Raw genomic sequence first — 16021 nt, forward strand, 5'->3', positions numbered from 1 at the left:
ATGAAATGGACAAAATTCCCACATCAAATTGAAAGAGAAAAGAAAATAATTCAATTCCAATGGAAATAGGGAAAGAGAGAATAATCCAATTCCAAATTGAAGTAAGAATACAAAAATCATTCCTTCAAAGAACAAAATACCCTTGGCTTTTTACAAATAATAAAATGAAATAAAAAAATATATATATCTTCCTATTTTTGGCTTTTGCAAAGTCAACAAAATTTGATAACTCCTTGACTTTCTCCATCTTTTTGATTTGGCCCCAGTTTAATGATTGTCTTTCAATTTGGCCATTTTTGGCTTGTTTTCGACCGATTACATCTTTGGCTTTATTTATTCAATTATTATTTTTCTTTTTCGGGCCCAGGCCAAAATTGGCCTATTACAATATTATATACACGAATTCAAAATTTTCAATTTTTATATTAATATTAAAAGTGTTTATAGATATTCAATTTTAGTTACTAATATTCTATCTCTTCCTTGAAATAAAGAATATTAAATTTCAAATATTGTGAGTTCAAGCGTATTTTTTTCAGAAGTAACAAATCTTATTTAGAATTGTTGCTGAGTTAGAGTATTGACGCATACTAGAGTTAAAGCATCCGCCCGTTGGTGGTATCTAAGGAATTGATCGTAGGATATTTCCAAGAGAAGAAAGATTACACCCAAGAAAGTGCGTGCCTATGAGGGGGTACGCCCTAGAGTTTTGTTTGAGAACTAAGAGTCTGTCAAGTGTATGAGAAAGCTGTAAGAAACTTAATTGTCTTTAAGATCTTTCGAATATGAGTTGTTGCCAAGATATGGTACGTTCTATTTGCATGAGTATTGTTCGATTTGATTCTGTATTGGGTTTGGTTAAGAGTTGTTGGGATTTTGCAGCAATAAAAGCAGGGATTATAGTAAATAGTAGAGTAGCAAGATGTATGAAAGATTGCTTGTACACTAAAACAAGCCAACTAATGAAATCATCACAGTAGCATAGTTGGTCACTTCTCAATAGAAGTTAATTGGATTGATTTAACCCTCCATGATTTGTCAAAAGTAAGGTAAACCTTCATAAGATTTTCTTTACCTACCCTTGATCTGATAGGGAAATCAGAGGGACAGAGAGTATATTTATAGGAGGGAAACATTTCAGATGGTTTTTCTTCCTACTTAATGATCATATTCTTTTAATCTCAACATTCTCTTATTCTTATTTAAGATCAAACTAAGATCTCATATAATCAAAGGATGATTCAACCTCTTAGAAAGTTCGATAGCCCTGCATGTTATGACAGTAAGGAGTACGAACATGTAAAGATGTGAGAACAATATGTTTTGAGTGAAAGACCTTACATGAAGGTTGTGTATAGATGAAATGTTAGTAACTTATCGATATAGGGTTTTAATGGTAGTTTTATGATCTTTTGAGCAGTTGCTATTGCTGAATTGGAAAGGATGATTGGATCAAGCGTTCTAAGCCGGGGTGAATGAAGGTCTATGGTGAGTCTCTAAACTTGACTCCTACATGTCATATAGTTATGTGTATGTGTATTTTATGAGAGGTATCTACAAATAAGTAAATGAAATGACCAATGTACGGCACGATATGACACCGTCTGATAGAGGATGTTGTTGTTGGCATGTGTGTAGTCATTACCTAATACTTTCCTGTTATATGATTCCAATACCGGTTAAATTTGGGTTATGTTGAAAGGTGAGAACGAAATTCGTTTCTATTGCCCTCGGTAGGGCAGATATATTACTGACCAGACGGACAGATCACTGTGAAAATAAAGATTTATTATGTAGCCTCTAGTAGGGCAGCTATAATGCAAACTGGACTGGCAGATCACAGAATAAATTTTTGAAAAGTCCATGGCCATTGTATCATATGATAATACGCTAAGAGGGCGTGAAGGTGTAAGACCATATGAGAGAAGCCTCATGACATCCACAGAGATGGTCTGTCGAGATAGTAAAAATGGATTATCTAGAAAACCTTTATGGCTAATCTTATGAAAAACCTTTTTGGCATATTATTTGGAAAGCCTTTGTGGCTAATCTTATGAGAAGCATTTGTGGTGTATTATCTAGAAAGCCTTTGTGGCTAATCTTATGAAACATTTTTGTGGTATTTTTTGGAAAGCCTTTATGGTATATTATATGGAAAACCTTTGTGGCTATTCCTATGAAAAGCCTTTGTGGCTAATCTTGTGAGAAACCCTTGTAAAGTATTGTATGAAAAGATTGTACAACAAATTTTGTAGAGCCTAAACGACGAGTGGTTAGACCGCCCAAACTGTGTAATCTGGGTATGTCATGGAATTAGATTCTGAGAGAGTTCTCAGTATTGTATTTGATTGAGAATTCCATTTTAGTAATCTACCAAGTAGGTGAGCTTGTTGTATTTGAAGGTACGGTGGTATAAGAGTCTGCCAAACGAGAGAATTCTCATGTTATGTATCAAGCTAGTTGAAATTCTTTTGGTTGATCAAAACCTTAAATTCTTCCGAGTAAGTATGTTTGCTAGGGTTAATTGAAAGATTTGGTGTGAACTGTGTTGGTGACCACCAATTCAGTAGAACAAATAGTCAAAGAGTAGTTCCCATATAAATATTACCTTGGGGAATGAATTCAACTGCTATCTTCAAAGGGATAGCAAAATAGGATTTAGACTATGGGGCAAAGTTGTAATCCACCAGTTATATGGATCGTCTATAAGGTGTTCAAGAGTAGAGGCAGGCGTGTTGCTATCTGGTAAGAATTTGAAACTTATTTTCCAAAGTCTGAAAAGAAGTTTAAAATTTTTAAGTCGAGGAATCCAACATCCCTATTTAAAGGTAAAACTATTTGAAATTCACTAAGTTCCATAGAACTTATAGATGTTATTTTGAAATGCAGGTTTTTAAGTTTGAACCAGTTTGTCAAGAGGGATCAAGCCAGGAATGCGCCAATGTGGATAGTCATTGAACGATATTATGCATACAGAGTGACAATCTAAAAATATGTTTTTAAATGGAAAATGGAAATATACACCATGATTGAGTTATTTTTTGAAGTTTAAAGTGATATTGACTTACACTATTATTGAGAATCAGTTGTAATCGACATAAGCAATTATCTTCAAAACATTTGACTAAGAATAAAAATTGAATAGTATAGCAGCATGTTTAGTAAAGTCTTCGCTCATCTTAAACTTTTTGTTAAGTATTTAAGTTTAGTAACATCCTAAATTCGGATTCTGTAAATTGTGCCGGGTATAGGGTGTTTATAGTTTTCCTCTTAACATTTTCTTGTAATGCTAAATGTTTTTCTCTCTTATCAGAACCATAGTGAATTCTTCTTCACTATTCACCATCACCAACAAAACCTTTCACTATCCTTTTTTGTATATAAATAGTTGGAACTTTTAGTCAAAAATAACAAAGGCCCATATTAGAGCACTTATACAACAACCAAGACTAAAACTCGAGGATTCAAAAAACTTAAAGAAACAGGAAAAGCCCAAATGAATAAAAGATCTAAACAAAATAAAAGCCTAAGTGAGAGTAAAAACTGAGGAAAATAAAAGGTCTAGATCCAACTAACAAAACAGAGGGAGCTCTAGAGACTTCCTAGCCTTAACTATCTTCATTAACGATGCATACTTCCTGAAAAGCAACAAAAGCATTGGAAAAATCACAAAAATAGTCCCTATTCATTTCAATATACCAACAAGGGCGAAGCCAGAAAATTTTTTTAGGGGGGGCCGTGTAACACCCTTCGCCCGTATTAGACGCCGAAATAGGGTTCAAGGTGCAACCTGAATTAAACAATAATAAACGAACAAAACTGAGTCATAAATCTATATTTCAATTTAAAATTTCTCAAATTTCATCTTTAAGTCCCTAATATAAACCTACGAAGCCCAAAATATGCTTAGGAAGTGAATTGGGACTAAACCGGGAACTTTGGAAATTTTTCTTTAAAAATAGGGGCACACGCCCGTGTAGCTTGGGACATGCCCATGGGGCTCCCATGGCATGGGGTCAACCCGTGGGCATATCTCACTTGCTCACACGGCTGTGGGACTAGCCTGTGGGCGATACTGACTTTGCCACATGGCCTGGGCACACGCCCATGTGACTTGGCCGTGTGAAAATCTCATTTTTCACCATTTTAAAGCTATTTTCACATATCAAACACACCTAGTTCATGCCCAAAACATTGGCTTATAAATCTTGATTAGATAACATTCATTTATCCAATTTCCTGTACTTAATCACAATTATACACTAATAGAACCCAACCAATCAATTATTTCAATCCAAAATATGTATATTTCATTTTCAAACACAAAACATTACATTCAACATACTTTACATATTTAATCATTCACACAATTACATTATCTAATCAACTCCTATACATGCCATATAAATCAAAAAGTTGTTTAACAAAATCTACCGGAGTAAATCTGGATAGTGTGACCCTTGATGTAGATCCGATCCTCCGTATGTATATAAGTCAATCTACAAAACAAATAACATACACAAGTAGGCTTATAGAAGCTTAGTAAGCTCATAGGCATAATTACACAAATATTGTACACAATCATATATCTATTAGCTTATCTAATTCATCCTGCAAATCTCAATTTCATTAATAAACTCATTTGGATAATTTCCAGGTTGCTATTCACAAATTTAACTCTCTTGGGCCTATTTCTCATTTACTTCCATTGTCAAATTAAGGAACAATAAAGGAATTGAGTGCTTCATTATCATATTGCCATAGTAAACTATGGACTTTCACATTGTCACACATCACATACCGAAGCCATAGCCCTGCCATGGTCTTATACGGATCACATAACATACCGATGCCATATCCCAGATATGGTCTTATACGGAGTCATATTATCACATCACACCGATGCTATAACCCAGCTATGGTCTTATACGGGAACTCGAATCACATTGTACCGATGCCATAGCCCAGCTATGGTCTTTTACGGAAGCACATATCACATATTTTCCGTCAATTCATTATGGTCACAGAATGAAAGCACTCAAATCCATTGTTCCAAATAATATGTACTTTTACTTAAATACTATTTCATACTTTTTACAATTTAATAGTATTCATCTACAATAATATACTTAAAAACCATAATATTTTCATAACAAAATATTAAATTTGCCATATGAACTTACCTGGGCTAATTTGTAAAAGTCGTAGAAATTTAGGGACTATTCTTGAATTTTCTCCTTTTCACGATTCACTTCGTTTTCTTGATCTATAATTATAAAATAATTTCTTCATTAGCATCTATTTCAATTCTATTCTATCTCACAATTTATGCCCTTAAAATTTCAAAATTACACTATTACCCTAAAATTTTCAATTTTTACAATTTAGTCCCTGCTCAATTTATTCATCAATTGAACTAATTCCTCTCAAATAACACTTTATTAAGACATTATATACTACTTCAAAGCCTTTGACATTCCAAGATTCAACATAAAACCCTAATTACAACAACTTCCACAATTTGATCCTAAAAATCAATTTCTATAAAAATCTCTTCATAAAATCATCATATAATGAAATTAAAACCTTAATTCCATGATAAATCATCATAAACTTTCAGCACTTATTCATGGAAACTTTCAAAATTACCCATGAAATCAAAAACTAATGAATTAAACAAGTGGACCTAGTTGTAAAAGTCTCAAAAACACAAAATTTACAAGAAATAATCAAGAATTGAGCTTACATGTAGTAAAGATATGAGAGACCAGCTTAAAATAACCCTTCAATGGTGTTTTTTCTAGAGAGGATGAAGAAAAAAATGAAGAAAACTCTAGATTTACCTAATATATCATATTTTACAATTAAATTTTTACCCTATTTCTAATTTTGCCCATTGTTCACACTTGATTTTTATTTTTCCTGCACACACATGCCGTCCAGCCCAATAATAGGTGTTTAATTGCCTATTTAGTCCTCTTTTAATTACTACTAGAGCTATTTAATCACATTTCACAATTTTATACTTAATTTCAATTTAGTCCTTTTTACCCAATTGACTACCGAAACCTTAAAATTTCTTGACAAAACTTTAATACTAACTTAACACTCCATAAATATTTCTAAAAATATTTATGGCTCAATTTATGAATTCGAGGTCTCGATACCTCGTTTTTATCTCATTTAATCTACACATTTCTTTTAATTCATAATTTCACTAATTCAAAATTATTTCTAAAACCAGACTTAACATTTACTTGCTAATATCTAAACTCACATGTCAGGTTTAGTGATTTCAAATCACTGTTCCGATATCACTGAAATTTGGGACGTTACAGGCTGGATGAAATTTTAATTTTTTATAGTTTATATCTTTATAATTTGTAAATGATTAAATCACATTTTTATAATTTTAGGGGGGGCCAAAGTGCAATATTACCTTTGCTAATTTAAAATTTTTAAAAAATTTTGAGGGCTTAAAATGCAATTTTATATTTCAGGGGGGCCGGGGACCATGCTAGCCCCGTTGGCTTCGCCCCTGTATACCAAGACCCAATCATCTTTCTTTTCCAAATTCTTCTTATCCTCTTCCACTCCCCACTCTCTTTCAACAAGTCGGTGAAAACTAGGGCTCTCTTCCTCTTCCATCTCTTTCCACTGCTTTTTTGGCAAGCTCCGGAATCTCATCTAGCATGCACCACTATTCCACACTCTTTAAATCCTCAATAGCCAAAAGGTGGGCAACTTCATTCGATGATCGAGGACTATAACTAAACTTACAAGTGTTGAATCTTCTACCCAGAAAATTTCCATCTCTAATATATGCTCCTATTTCAGATTTATCCTCATAGTTACTCTGTATCTTTTTTATAACAGTTAACGGATCTCTTTCAACTTCTATGTAACACCCCTAACCCATATCTGTCGCCGGAATAGGGTTACAGAGCATTACCGACGTTTACAAATCAAATGGACAAAAATTTAAAATATTTCATATCATATCAATAAACGCATTATATCCAAGTCAAATCATACATATTGTCCCTTATACGAGCCCTCGAGGCCCAAAATACACATTAGAAACAAATCGAGACTAAATCAGAAACTCAGAGTGTAACACTCCTAACCCGTATCCGTTGCCGGAATAAGGTTATGAGGTATTACTTGACTAAACAAAACTTCTATAAGTTCAAAGATACTTACCAGACATAAATTATCAACAATGCAAACCTGTCTCATTGATTTTCCATAAGAGCTCTTATAAAATTTCTAAAATGACTCACTATCAAAACATAACCGAATATCTAATAACAAATTAACTACTATCAAGTTATAATAAAAAAAATTTCAACACTTTAGTTCAATTATAAGGCTTCCCTAAACAAAATGAGCAAGCCATCTTCGCATGGCTATAATGTATACAAAGTCGAAATATCATTCTACCTATAGTCTATCCTATACATGCCTTAAACCATGATGATATACAATCTTCTCAACTCACCTAATGACTCGATAGTGTGATGATATCTCCGGCTCTTTCAACTCGAGCTAAAGTATAAACCTATAAGAAGTAGAAAAGAGAACACGGAGTAAGCTTCAATGCTTAGTAAGTTTTAAGCAATGCAAACAATTAATTTACTTATAGATCGATTACTTCAAATTTTCAAGAAATCATTCCTAGATAATTGCCATTTTGGCCAAGTATCCATGAACATAATGCATATTTAGCAAATTCACCTCACTTGAATCTGAACTCAATTAAAATCAAATATTGAAATCACAAATAAGATCATAAGAACTCGAAAAGCATCTCATTAACTAGTTTTAACCATGTTTGCAACAAAATCACAAATTCACTACAAGCTGTCTTCCTGAGCAACAGTCACTAAATTATTTATAACTGGAGTTAAGAAACTCCAATTCAAGTTCCGTTAATTTTCCCTGAAAATAGACTCATACATCTTCCATCAATCAAATTTTCAGAATTTTTGGTTTGACCAATCAATACCAGATTTTTATTTAATTTTTCCATGTTTCACTGTTTGACTATTCTGACCACTCTTCACTACGAATCAATTTTCTCATTATACAGAATTTGAAATATGTTATCATTTATTTCATTTGAAACTAGACTCATTAAGGAGTCTAAGTATATAAATTTTATCTTATAATCATCATTGTACAATTTAAAATGATTTTCTAAAAACAGAACAGGGGATTTCAAAGTTGTTTTGACTCTATCTCACGCCACTTCAAATATCTCATTATCTACAATTCTTTTGCTTACAAGATTTCTTTTATAAGAAACTAGACTCATTAAGCTTTAATTACATAATTTATTCAGCTTCTAATTCAATTTCCACAATTTATGGTGATTTTCCAAAATTAAGCTACTGTTGCTGTCCCAAGCAGATTTATTACAAATTTGCTCTTTCACACATTCCTTGCATTCAAATTATCTAAACATGTATATCATGTCATTCAAGTTCGAACTCATATAACATAGGCATTAAAATGCTTCACTAACAGCTTTAGTTCAATTGAAACGAATAAAATACAATATCATATTCACATTTAATTTTCCATGATCGTAATCACCTAAAAATAAATCATATACTTCCACAAACCTTTCCACAAGGACCAAGTGTTTATATTTGAATATAAACATAGAATCACTTCACATAACTTCACACATTTACCGAATATATCACGATCACATTTATAGTCATAACACTTATTCACAGATGCATCACTTTATATATTTATAATTTAATTCAAATCAAATCGCATACGAGTACATGGTACGTACCTGGCCAACTTAATATGTAATGCACTTTCAATTTGTCAACTTAGTGTAGGATCTTGTAGTTGTATACTTTTATCAAATTCATCGGCACTTGGCCTGCTAGGTATAAAACCTGGAATTATATTACCAGCACCAGCACGAAGCCTGCGGGTCTTTAGCCCGGACACATTTCCAGCATAAAGCCTGCGGGACTTTAGCCCGGATACATTTCCAGTGTCTTGCATATTTATTCACATGTTAACACATTTCACATAACATATCACATTAGCAATTCAATTGCTTCATTCGAATATAAGCACAAAATGTACACCTACCCTTTAACTTTCGGTTCAATAATCATACACAAGGAACACAAAATCTTTTAACTATCCCAGTTTCACTTTTAATAACCATTCGGCTATATGCCATATTCACAAATTATTTCACACACAACCTCGATCCAGTAGGAACAATAGTCACAATTCTTCTATTATACCAATATCCCATTCTTTGACTTTGTTACATAATAGCTATTCGGTCACCACATATATACCATTCAATTCACATTCGACTTTATACAAACAAGTACAATAAAATTGTATACACATATTACACACTGTTAGAATTAAGTGACCCAAATTCTTATTTAAATAAAATACGATGAAAATAAAATAAAAGTAGAATCCATATAGAACTAGACTTCTTTTATTTTATTTTAGAATAAGGTTTTTAAACCTTATTAAACTCCATCTATTTTATATTGATTAGGATAAGGTGTTTCAATCCTACTAGAATATGGCTTTGCAAGCCTATAAATAGACATAGTGAATTTTCTTCTCCTCTGCCCGTGGTTTTTTTTTCCCGAAAGGGTTTCCACGTAAAATTTATGTGTTCTTTATTTTTATTTATTTTATTCTATTTTATTTTTCACAAATTGGTATCGAGCTTCCGGTTATTCATCTCGATCACGGTAATGGCGTCTTTGAAGTATGAAATTCATTGTTGGATCGCAACACCGATTTGCGTTGTGGCAAATTAAGATGCAAGCGCTTCTTGCAGATGGATCTAGAGGATGCCCTGCTAGGATAGATAAGATGCCTTCGACATTAACAGATGAAGAGAAGAAGCGTAAGGATCGAAAGGCATTAACACAATTACATCGCATTTGTCCAACGAAATTTTGCAGGATGTGATGAAAGAGAAAACCGCATTGCATTATGGAAGAGGCTAGAACAAATATGTATGTCGAAAACTCTAACAAGCAAGTTGCATATGAAGCGGCGTCTTTATGCTCATCGTTTGGAGGAAGGTGCGTCAGTACACGAACACTTAATAAGTGTTTAAAGAAATTCTCTCAAACTTGGAGGCCATGGAGGTTCAAGATGATAAGGAAGATCTAGGGTTGATTCTACTTTGTTCGTTGCCCCGCCTTATTCAACCTTTAGAGACACGATTTTATATAGCCGCGAGTCTCTCACAGTTGATGAGGTTTATGATTCTTTAACCTCGTATGATAAGATGAAGCATCTTGTGGTTAAACCCAACTCTCGTGGAGAGGGTCTCATTGTTCGTGGGAGACAAGACCGTAATGTTGATGATGATCGTGGTAGAACACAGAACGGAATCCTCGTGGTAAATCTAAGGGTAGATCGAAATCTTCAAACAGAGGTAAAACTTGCAACTTCGCAAGAAGAAAGGGCACATTAAATCGAAAGTGCTATAAGCTACAAAATAAGATTAAAAGGGAGGTGCGAATCAAAAGGAAAATGACCAAAAATTCGGTGAAGGCGATGTTGTAGAAGACTACAATGATGGTGAACTTCTAGTTGCTTCATCAATGATTCTAAAGTAAGCGAGGAGTGGATACTTGATTCAGCTGCACCTTCCACATGAGTCCCAATCGGGATTGGTTTACAACTTATGAAACAAAGATTCGAAGGTGTTGTTTTGATGGGAAATAATGCTTCATGTAAAATCGCAGTGTTGGAACAATTAAAGTTAAGATGTTTGATGGAGTTGTCGAACACTTAGTGACGTCGGGATGTTCGAATTGAAAAGAAATTTAATTTCGTTGAGTACTCTTGATTCAAAAGTGCAGATACACACTGAAAGTGGGGTTTTAAAGATTTCAAAGGGTCCCTTGTTGTGATGAAAGGGCAAAGAAAGATTGCCAAGTTATATGTTTTCTGTGGTTCTATCTTATCGGTGATGCAATTGTCGCTTCCTCTTCCTTGTCGATGATGATATTACTAAACTTTGGCATATGCGCCTAGGGCATATGAGTGAGAATGGCATGGCGTAATTAAGCAAAGAGGACTTCTTAATGGGCAAGGAATTTGCAAACCGAATTTCGTGAGCACCTTGTGTTTTGGGAAGCAAAGAGAGTTCGATTCACTAGAGGAATCCATAACATGAAGGAAACGTTGGAGTATATCCATTCGATCTGTGGGGCCGTCAGAGTGCCTTCAAGAGGTGGAGCTAATTATATGCTAACCTTTATTGATGATTTTTCCGAAAAGTTTGGGCGTTCTTCCCAAGCGTAAAAGCGATGTGTTTTCCACATTTAAGTCTTGGAAAATTATGATTGAAAAATAGACGGAAAAGCAGATAAAATACCTCCGCATGCACAATGGCTTAGAGTTACATTCGATGAGTTTAATAGATTGTGCAAGTCGGAAGGATCATGAGACACTTGACAGTTCGTCATACTCCACAAAAAAGCGGCGTTGCGAAGCGAATGAACGAACGATCATGGAGAAGGCTCGATGTATGTTGTCAAATGCCAACTTACCAAGTCATTTTGGGCGTAGCGACCTCATCTTGCATGTTTTTGATCAACCGATCTCCATCCGCTGCCATTGAGAAAAAGACTCCACAAGAGGTATGGTCCGTAATCCCGCTAATTATTCCGATTTAAAGATTTTGGGTGTCTGCGTATGCTCATGTTGATAATGGAAAATTGGAACCGAGATCCATTAAATCGTTTTCTTGGTTATAAAGTCGGTGTAAAAGGCTATAAGTTATGGTGTCCTGAAAATAGAAAAGTTGTGATTAGCAGAGATGTTGTTTTGATGAAACCGCTATGCTACCTAACTTATCTCTTAAAGACTCTTCCAATAAAGAAAACCAAAAGCGGTGGAGCATCGATTAATACGAATCAACTCCTCAAGCCAAGTACAAAATTGAGAATAGAGTTGCTTCTTCACCGCAATACTCTATCGCCAAAAACAGGACAAGAAGAGAAATTAAACCTCCAAAGAAGTATGCCGAGGTTGATTTAGTTGCTTATGCTTTAAATGTGGTGAAGATATAGATGCGAATCAAGAGCCATTTAATTATTCGAGGCGATTAGTCGTGAAGACTCGAGAAAAGTGGATGTTTGCTATGCAAGAGGAGATGGAATCACTCCACAAAAACAGAACATGGGATCTTGTAAAACTTCCTAAAGGTAAAAAGGCATTCGTTGTAAATGGGTGTTTAAAAGAAAGAAGGACTCAGAGTTGAAGAACCCGGATATAAAGCAAGGCTTGTTGCAAAGGGTTACTGATCAAATTCGAGTGGACTTCACAGATGTGTTCTCTCCGGTTGTTAAGCATAGTTCGATTCGAGCTTTGCTTGGTATTGTTGCCATGCATGATTTGGAGCTTGAGCGGTTAGATGTAAAAACGCATTTTTGCATGGAGAACTTGAGGAAGATATTTACATGCAACAACCAGAGGGTTTTATAGTCTCGTAAAAAGAAAACTATGTTTGCTTGTGAAAAAGTCCCTTTACGGTTTGAAAGCAATCACCAAGACAGTGGTACAAGAGGTTTGATTCCTTTATGACTTCTCATGATTTCAAAAGAAGTAGTTTTGACAGTTGTGTCTACTTTAAGAAAAATGTTGATGGTTCTTTTGTGTATCTACTTCTTTATGTTGATGACATGTTGATAGCAAAGAAAAGATAAAGAGAGATAAGAAAGGTTAAAGCCCAACTAAGTGAAGAATTTGAGATGAAAGATTTAGGACCAGCAAAGAAGATACTTGGTATGGAGATTCTCGAGATAGAAAAGCAAGTAAATTGTACCTAAGTCGGAAGGGTACATTGAGAAAGTTCTTTTTGAGTTCAATATGCAGAGTGCTAAGCTCGTTAGTACTCCTTTAGCGACCCATTTCGGACTTTCATCGGCCTTATCTCCTCAATCGATAATGAGATTGAGTACATGTCACATGTTCCATACTCTAGTGCAAGAGGATCTCTCATGTATGCTATGGTTTGTTCACGCCCGATTTATCATATGCATCAAGTGCAGGTTAGCGAGATACATGGCGAATCTCGGTAAAGAACACCGGAAAGCGATTCGATGGATTTTAAGATACTTACGAGGCACTACTAATGTTTGCTTACAGTTTGGAAGAACTAAAGATGGAGTTATAGGGTATGTTGATGCTGATTTTCTTGGAGACCTTGATAGAAGAAGATCTCTCAAAGTTACGTCTTTACAATCGGAGGTTGTGCAATTAGTTGGAAAGCCACTTTGCAAACTACGATCGCTTTGTCTACCACTGAAGTTGAGTACATGGCGATTCATCGAGGCTTGTAAAGAAGCTATTTGGTTGAAGGACTATTTAGTGAACTCAATGAAGACCTTCAAATCAGCACAAGATTTTGTGACGGTCAGTGCCATCTTTCTTACAAAAGATCAAATGTTTCATGAGAGAACAAAACACATTGATATTCGGTATCATTTTGTTCGTGATATTATTGCTCGTGGTGATATTGTTGTGAGCAAAATTAGCACTCATGAAAATCCTGCAGATATGATGACTAAGTCACTTCCTATAACCAAGTTTGAGCATTGCTTAGACTTGGTTGGTGTTCATTGTTGAAGTTAAACCCTTAAGGGGTTTTTGGAAGAGGTGAAGAACTTGTTTATTGAAAGTTCGCGATGAAGAACTTGTTCATTGAGAATTTGTGTCAAGGTGGAGATTGTTAGAATTAAGTGACCCAAATTCTTATTTAAATAAAATACGATGGAAAATAAAATAAAAGTAAAATCCATATAGAACTAGACTTCTTTTATTTTATTTTAGAATAAGGTTTTTAAACCTTATTAAACTCCATCTATTTTATATTGATTAGGATAAGGTGTTTCAATCCTACTAGAATATGGCTTTGCAAGCCTATAAATAGACATAGTCTATTCCTCTTGTATTTGAAAAAAAAAATTTTCGACATAGTGAATTTTCTTCTCCTCTGCCCGTGGTTTTTTTTTCCCGAAAGGGTTTCCACGTAAAATTTATGTGTTCTTTATTTTTATTTATTTTATTCTATTTTATTTTTCACACACACTTTCACATCATCACTTAATAGTCATTCGGCCACATTATATACATAAATCATTCATTTCATATTCGGCTTTATAGCCTAAATTCAATATACTTATTGCAAATCGAACTTGTAAAGGTCAAATAATTACATATCATATTATATAATCTTAAGCGCGCAAAAAATCAAATTTAATTACTTAAGGACTTACCTCAGACAACGATAATCGGAACGAGACGACTAATCGACCACTTTGATTTTCCCCCCGATCCAAATCCGAATTCCACTTTTGCCAATCTAATTAATATCAAAATTAACTCACTTATTCAACATTTCATTAAATTTTATCTAAAGACACATAATTTGGGCATTTTGCATTTTATCCCATAACATTTCACATTTTTACAATTTAATCCCTATTTCAAAATAACACAAATTACTCAAAATTTCCAATTACCCATGTTTAGCCGAATCTTACCCATTACTATACGAGTCCATATATTTCATTAATTTCACATTTTAGTCCCTCAATTTATTATTTTTGCAATTAAGTCCTAATTACTCAAAATTATCAAAAATTCCAAAACAAAATATGTTAAGCTAAAACATATTTTTCATTTTCATCATTAAACCACAAAATCACAAGCTATCAACAATGGCACAACTCAAAATATTCATCAAAATCAAAAATTCAAGCATGGGCTTTGTAGTACTCGAAGCAACGATCTCAAAAACGTAAAAATTATCAAAAATCGAACAAAAACGAACCTTGTATGGGCTTGAATATTGACCGAACCCTAGCTTGCTTTCTTTTCTTTTTATTTTGTTTAGTTTCGGCTACCAAGAACATATGAACACTCAAATATGGCTTTGTTTATTTTATGTTTATATTATAATAAAACATATATTATATAATATTTAATTTACTTATTAATCTTTACTAATATAATAGAAAAACCATGTAACTTATATTTTATGCCGTCCCACTTACTTATTAATGGGATATTTACAACATAAATGTCCCAAATTAGAAAGCCACTAACAATTTGGCCCTCATGCTTTAAACTATCAAGTTTTTAATTTATGCGATTAAGTCCTTTTTATTAAATCAAGCACACAACAATAAAATTTTCGTACGAAAATTTCACACATATTAATTCACATACTTTAAACACGGAAAATAATATAAAAAATATATATATATATTTTTACTCGGATTCGTGGTCCCGAAACCACTGTTCTTACTAGGGTCTAAACTAGGCTGTTACACAGAGAATTTTCGGAAACACTTAAAATTTTCAAAACTGCAAGGGTCACACGGCCAAGAGACGTGTCTTAGACCATGTGGGCATTCGAAATAGGGACACACGGTCATGTCCCAGCTCGTGCCTGTGCCTGTGCCCGTGTGAGTATATTGACTTGGGTCACACGGCCAAACCATATGCCCGTGTGCTAGGCCGTGTGAACATACTGACTTGCAAACCTTTACAAGCGACAGGGGACACATGACCGTGTCACCTGGCTGTGTGTCACATACGGCTGAGACGCAAGCCCGTGTGGATGAAAATAGGCTATTTTACAAGCATTTTCTCTCACCCAATAAGGCACATGTATACCAGCCATAGCAAGGCACCAAAATCATGCATAATCTAGCTTTATACATATAGTATGACCACACTCAACCAATATGCACATAGGCATCTCTAATAACAACTTATAAACATGTATAACCATGTACTCCATTTGGTCAAAATAAACAACTAACTTCGAATTTGATTTGCATCCAAAATGCCATTCTTTAACTACTATCAATTAACCAAAATACCTATACATAACAAGGTACCACACCACATATACCACATATTATAAATCACATATACCATATGCATATTCAACTATCATTTCATCTTTTATCATTCAAACAAA

The sequence above is a fragment of the Gossypium arboreum genome, chromosome 7 (genome assembly GCF_025698485.1).
Source record: "Gossypium arboreum isolate Shixiya-1 chromosome 7, ASM2569848v2, whole genome shotgun sequence".
NCBI classification, from domain to species: domain Eukaryota; kingdom Viridiplantae; phylum Streptophyta; class Magnoliopsida; order Malvales; family Malvaceae; genus Gossypium; species Gossypium arboreum.